The sequence below is a fragment of the Lygodium microphyllum genome, chromosome 6, assembly GCF_053477565.2.
Source record: "Lygodium microphyllum isolate KBCC chromosome 6, Lygodium_microphyllum_v1.1.10, whole genome shotgun sequence".
Taxonomy (NCBI): domain Eukaryota; kingdom Viridiplantae; phylum Streptophyta; class Polypodiopsida; order Schizaeales; family Lygodiaceae; genus Lygodium; species Lygodium microphyllum.
This window is the reverse complement of record NC_141140.1, coordinates 106,536,029-106,543,184: the sequence shown is the minus strand read 5'-3', so window position 1 is coordinate 106,543,184 and position 7,156 is coordinate 106,536,029.

Here is a 7,156-nt window from a genome sequence, read left to right as displayed (position 1 = left end):
AGATCGTTTGCATTTCCAGAGTTGTCCGTCTTAGGAGATTAGCTACATGTTGCTATTTTGGGTGCATTTCCAAAGTAATGAGTCTAAACACCTATTACTTAGGGCAAAGGAATGAAATTGTTAAGTGCATTTTTGACTGGACATGGAAGGAATAAGCATATGTCACATTTTAGGCAATATCTTCCTTGTAATGTTTCATGAGGAAAGTCGTTAACACCCGCAGGATGTTATCCAAAAAGAAATAGCAGAGCATGAAAATGATTCTATGGACTTGCATGTGGTATGTGCTTGCATAATGGAATAAGTCAACACTAGTCCTACAATATTCACTTTGCATGAACTTCATTAACTACGTTGTAGTTAGGAAAGGGTTGCATGTTGCACATTCGTTGTGCGTAAATTTCAATTCGTCGAGTGGCATTTAGAAAGGATTGCATGGCTTATCAAAGCATGAAACTCAAATGCCTAGACAAAAAGGTTGTAGGCATGATTCTTTGATGTAAGTCCTAGTAGGTCCTATGAAAGTTATTCTGCAAATTATCATGTGTTTTGACTTTTAGCAAGAAAAGATAGGGTTATTGTGAATCTAGTGGTACATAGAAGCAATGAATCGCATGTTTACATGTATTGTGACATTTTGCAACTATTTTTCTCCTTTAGATCAAGTTTACCATCTCTAGGAAAGGCTCGTCCTTGTCGCAAGATAAGTAGATTGAATTATCTAAATCACTTAACCCGTAAGGGATTCGTATAAGCATGGTTCAGTAGATACGATAAATACCCCAAGTGCTAACTAGGGTTTAGCACGTTAAGGATTCGGACTAGTTTCGCACTTGTTGCCAAGACAAAACCCTCAAACCCAAAGGTCCTACCCACATTCACGGAATGTTTGGGTCAATTGGATGCTCATGCAAATAATGATCTAGGGTCTCTACCCTAAGGATCGACTGACTTAATGTTAAAACTCGGTTTGAGTTTGGAATCCCTAGGACCAAACGTTATCGGCCTAGTGCAATTAGGATTGGGTTGGATAAGAAGACACCCTAAACCCTACTTCTTGTCTAAACATAATTCCTTGACCAGGAAATGCCGTTCAATGGGTGAAATGATCCCATGGAATAGATGCGACACTTGTGCAACAAGTTGCAACGTCGCATGGTCTTGTGGTCTGCTGATCACAAGAGAGTTTTGCCATTCCTTGGAATGAGGTTGGCAGGTTCTTGCACAAGTTTAACTTGCAAGAGGATGAGTAGTCATCCTATTACATCACCTTTCTTGGGGAAAATTGCCAAGTTAAGGGAAGTTAAATATTTGCTTGGAAGCAAAGGATCAATCAAGTTAGAGCGACATGGTCGCTAGGACTTACTGTTAATTTATGAAACCTAAGGTGTTGGTTAAGTTGGGTTAACGGGGTATGACCCTAACCCAAGGACAAAAGGGTGAACAAATAGACCCTTGGGGATCTTGCCAAGTTGCAGTTGAATGCTGGATGCATTCGGAGATAAGGATTCACTCCTTAGCAGTTGGCCAAATAAACGACTACGAGATTGATTGTGCTTGTAACAGTTTAAGAGCACTATTTGCATTGTTTGCTCAAGGAACTAAAAGATGAAAAGTTAATTAATGCTTCAGGTTGAAGGCCTGAAGGGAGAGGCAGCATCAGTTACCCCCGACTGTCTACCTGACCCTAAGCAAGGGGATTGTTAGCCGCGTCGGGAATGTGGACTAAACCCGCTGCGAGAGGTCTCTCCATTAGGCGCTACTTGGAGCAGGAGGACGCTTGGGTGTAGGGGGGCTCTGGCCGTAAATCCCTTGCCTTCCGGGCCCTGCACAAGAGGCCAACGCGACTCGGGATTGGATCTTGAGGCCCGCATACTAGTCTACGGGCGGAATCTTGGATTAGTAATTCCTGTGGATTGCTGGATAGCCTTCGGGTGGATTATGGATTGTCTTTGGACAGATTATGGATTAGCTTACGGGCTGGATTATATGGATGTATTCCAAAGATAAGTAAGATAAGCTGTTGAAAACGAACTTATTTGGTATTGTTTTTCTATGTCAAGTGGTAAGATTACATGAAGGAACTAGTGTCTAACTGGCTAATTAAGGAAGCTGCTTGATGCATGTCCAACCAAATGTGGTAGGTAATTAGATAACGAAAGCAACCTTGAGGAAAGTGCGGTGGATGTGGCCATGGGTCGGTCCTACCATTGGGTGGTCTCGGTTGGCCGTGATCTTTTCTCAAACGAAATGGACAACAAGGAGCTCTTCTCAAAGGAAATGAACAGCAAGGGCACTAACCTAGAGTTTAGATTACTAGAATCTCGATTTATGTTGTTTTAGGGGAACGGAATGGGACTATGCCTTATGGGCAGAGAGGTCGAGCCTTACATCCCTCTCATTTTCCATTCTCCTTGAACCAAGTGCAACATGAATCCGCTTCGTCCCTGGTGTTTCTGCGTAAAGTAGTTCGCCTGGGGTTCGATGCTAGCTGCCGTTTAGGAAAGCGACCATAAGGGGAAACCCTAATTCAGGTCGGTCCTAAGTGGGAATGGCAGGTATACTTCTACTACGTGGCAGACACGGGAAGTCCTAGATCGCAAACCCTGTAACATTCCATGGGAGTACCGGGCAGAGCTTTCTAGACTCTTTTTCTGATAGACTGCTAAGACGTGTCCTGAAAGGGAACAGGTGGACATGTTACAATTGAACTACTGCTATTGTTGCATGAACTAAGGTGGTGAGCCTTATAACACAAGGATGGCCCCCTTAAAAAAATAATATTTGACCTGCTCTTAGAGCCTTCTTGGAATGACAAATTCACCATGACTAGTCACAACTATTGATGTCAAATCTTCATGCACTTTTTAACAAGCAGCAACAAAGTTTCTAGCTATATCATGTTGCTCTCATTTGTATCATCATAATCACACAATTACATTAAAAGGATAAGGCATGGTTTTGTTTATCCTCTGTCTGTGTCTCTCACCTATTAGTCTCACCATAATGAGCCATCTTTCTTATGTGTGATGCACCTCATCCATTTGCATGCATTCGAGTGGAGCTTCTCAAATTAGGGTGTCGATTTGTGCTATCTCTGATTTTCTACAAGGCCTCTTTTGAACATTTTAGCAACCCCCTCCTCTATGTCAAGACTAGATTGAGGTGGCATCACGCATGCAACACTAGCACTTAGAAATAACACAAGCATTGGAAAATAATATGACTTTTGCTTATGCTAGGATGAAGGCCTAGTACTAAATAACTCATTAGATGCAAAATGTTTTCAACTTGGAGAGAGAGAGAGAGAGAGAGAGAGAGAGAGAGAGAGAGAGAGAGAGAGAGAGAGAGTGTGTGTGTGTGTGTATAACAAAGAGAGAGAGAGAAGCATGCACACACATAAAGTGAGAATCACAACACACATATAGATACACATGCATCCATGCAAAAGCATGTTTGTATATTTGTGTATGTAGGAGAGTGACAAAGTGAGGATAACAACGCACACACACATACAAAGAAGCAAATAGGAGAAGTGTTTCCCAAGGGATTTCGTGAGAGATAAATAGGAGAGAGAGAAGCTGTGTGTGTGTGTGTGTGTGTGTGTGTGTGTGTGTGTGGAGTGACTAATTATTACTTTGCCAAGAGCTATGAATTAACTAGTACCTAATTAGACACTTACGTACTAACTTGTTAATTAATTTGATATTGAGTAACATTACTTAATTTATTTCTTGGTTAATAACTTGATCAATAACAATTTTTAAGTTAATTATTAAATAGAAATATAAATACAAAGATAGGGGAAAAGATAGAGAGAGCAACATACATGAGAGAGAGAGAGAGAGAGAGAGAGAGAGAGAGAGAGAGAGAGAGAGAGAGAGAGAGAGAGAGAGAGAGAGATTAGGCAACTTGCTTCAAATTTTTTCACCAAGAAAGGGGTTGCTAGTAGTCTTTTTTTGACGAAAAAAATTCACAAGTATAATGAAGGTAGGTGCAAGATAGTTCTGTAACTCATTCATGGAGAAGGAGTCAAGTGAAGCCATAGTTTCTATAAAAAAATTATAATATTGATTGGCCACCCTTTAGCCCTACATCGATACTACATGTGGATGATAGCATAGGGAAGATGCAATATAACCCACCTAGATCCTTTATATACCCACCTACATTTGAGGAAAATCCCATGGACTCTGTCCTCTTAGAATACAAGCTTCCCTATTTGATTGAGCTAACAGGTTTTTACAGGGGAGTCTAGAAGTTATTAAAGAACACCCATTTCACCCTCTAGTAGTAGAGCTAGATTGTAGATATGTTCATTTGCTTTGTACACATCAATTCACTAACTTGCAAATGCATTTGTGGATTTTGTTTTTTGTTTGTAGTAAGTTCATGTAGTGCAATGTGAAATATATCAATAGATCAAAATATTTGATTGTTGGAGAGAGAGAGAGAGAATAAATCAAAATTTAAAATATTTTCAACGACCACTCACTTTTATAATCTCTCTTCCCTCCTACTAGTTGATGTGAAGAGCAGTTTTTTGTGTGTTTTTCTTATAAAAAACAATAAAAACGGACTTTAACATGAAGACATAGTTGAACCTCATGCTATAGACATGCCATACATTCATGGATAAAAACCTTATTTTTTTCTAATTTATAGTTTTAATCTACTCGCCATGCAACCTTAGTGGCTTTATATGCGATTTCTGCACCAATACTTGTCAAACTTGGCTCTTCCAATATGCATAATTCATACCATCAAGCTTAGTGATATTGAAGATAGCATTGTCAATGGAAGAAGATGCCACATTGCAATCCGAAACGGTCCAGACAGTTCAAAACTGCTTGCGGTTTTCTGTTGTAAATAGCCAGAATACCACCAAAACCAAGGCAAAATGACCACGAACTGATAGCTAACAATAATGCCCACCAAGTACAATCAAAAGTACATAAATTCAGGATGATTCAACATGAAAATTCCACGTCAGTTCATACATAAATGCTTGTTGTAATAAATTACAGCCAGGTACAATGAGAGCAAACTGTAGGCAAAATGAAGGCACCAAGTCAACCACTGACTGTCAAAGCATAACCACCATCAAGTGGGCATAAATCAGCATGTGATAGTCATATGGACATCGAGCAAACACCCAAGCATGTCAAATGAATCCGTCAATAAGCCGGCACACCCCCTATGTAATAGGGTAGAGTGTAACAACATTGGCAAGACCTGACACAAATAGGTATATGCTCAATAAGTGCAAAGCCCAAATCAGCCCAAGTACATCTGTGAGGACCACGGCATATCAACCATGCAACACATCAAGAGTGAGAAAGAGAAAGAGACCAAATGGGAACTCCAACAGTCACAATGTGTGACCGGGCCTTCCTTTATTCAAATTGTCACTAAAAGAATAAAGAATAAAGTGACGGTGGGTGACGGGCACTTGCTACCTGTAGTGTGCAGTGGCGGGTACTGTGAGTGTAGTAATACACAGGTGGCTAGGTGGAGGCACCTTTACCCCCAACATAGACACTCCCATTGCCTTATGCAATTGATAAGACCTTCCTATCATGGCCTATGTTGATGTGAAGCCTCAAATCCACAAGTTTGATGGGAGAGACTTCCACCCATGGTAGGTATTAGTAAAATATAAAATGATGGAGAGGGGTTATTGGCCCTTCATTAAAGGGACCAAAGCCATTGATCCATCCAACCCTATGGATGTTGAAGATGATGAAAGAGCCCATGCTATAATAATATTGCACCTGGATGAATCCTTAATTCACCATACTGACTAGCTTGCAATTGCAAAAGAGAAGTGAGATGAGCTCAAGAAACTGTATGGTACAAGAGGAAAGAATTCCAAAATCTTCCTCAAAATAGAGTTCTTCAACTTGGAATACAAGGAGAAGACTTGGGAAAGTTCATTTCCTACATGAAGGGTCTGATGGCTTAATTAGCTTTAGTTCAAGCTCTGGTTTGCTCAAGAAGATGCCATTGTAATACTCTTGAAAGCTACAAGGAAAGTCTTTTCAACTCTTGTCACTACCCTAACAAATGTACCAAATCTTACACTTGAAGGTGTCATTCAGTCTTGCCTAGATGAGGAGAAAAGAAATAAAAAAGAAGATAGCACCAAATCAACATCTACCTCGACAACTAGTGAACAACTCTTAGTCCATACTATGACTACTAAATTCTCCTTTTGCAACAAAAAAGGACATATTGTAAGCAACTGCTAGAAAAAACACCCCAACAAAATGAAGTGCAACAAATGTAAACAAGTAAGGCATATCACTAGTAAATGTCCAAACTCTCCTGAAGCACCCAAAGAATTGGAGGCCAACTATGTTTCCAAAGCATCTGAGGAGACCGACTTTTCTAGTATCTAGTGTACCATTTTCCATATACATCCTTGTAGCCTATTTTATCAAGGCATTCAATTGATTCATTGAGGGGGGGGAACCATTTACATGCTATGTAATCCAATGCCACCTTGGCAGTGAGGGGGAGGTGTTAGAAGTGTAGCATGGGAACCTTGAGTAAGCAAGGGTGCATGAGGAAAGATGAGGTGTGAATGAGCTAAAGGGCAAGGGAAACCCTAACCCTAGCCCACATTGAGGTTATATAGTGCATGAGGGAAGGTGAGGTGTGAATGGGTTGAAGGGTAGGGGAAACCCTAACCCTTGCCCACATTGAGGCTATATAAAAAGCCTGGAGGTCACTCTCAAAAGGTGAGAGAGTGTACCAGTTGTACTTGTGAGCAACTTACTAAACAAGATTTCCTTCTTATACTTGAGCTCTCTCTCCTTCTTATACACACATCTTTATGCTCTCACTCTAATTTCCAACAATGGGAATGAAGTTGATGCCATCTTTGAATACAAAATCCTTGTCTTTAGCCTCTTCTTGGCTCTTTTCATTCTAATTCTCTCTCTCTCTCTCTCTCTCTCTCTCTCTCTCTCTCTCTCTCTCTCTCTCTCTCTCTCAGCACTACAAGAAATTGATCGACCTTCTTGTGGTGTTGGGGGGACTATATATAGCCTATCCCCTCCTAAATTTAATTATTCAGACTGCTAAAACTCCCTCTCTCTCTTCTCAAGATTAACTCTCTCTTCCACTCATTTTGGTTCATGCCATATTAGTT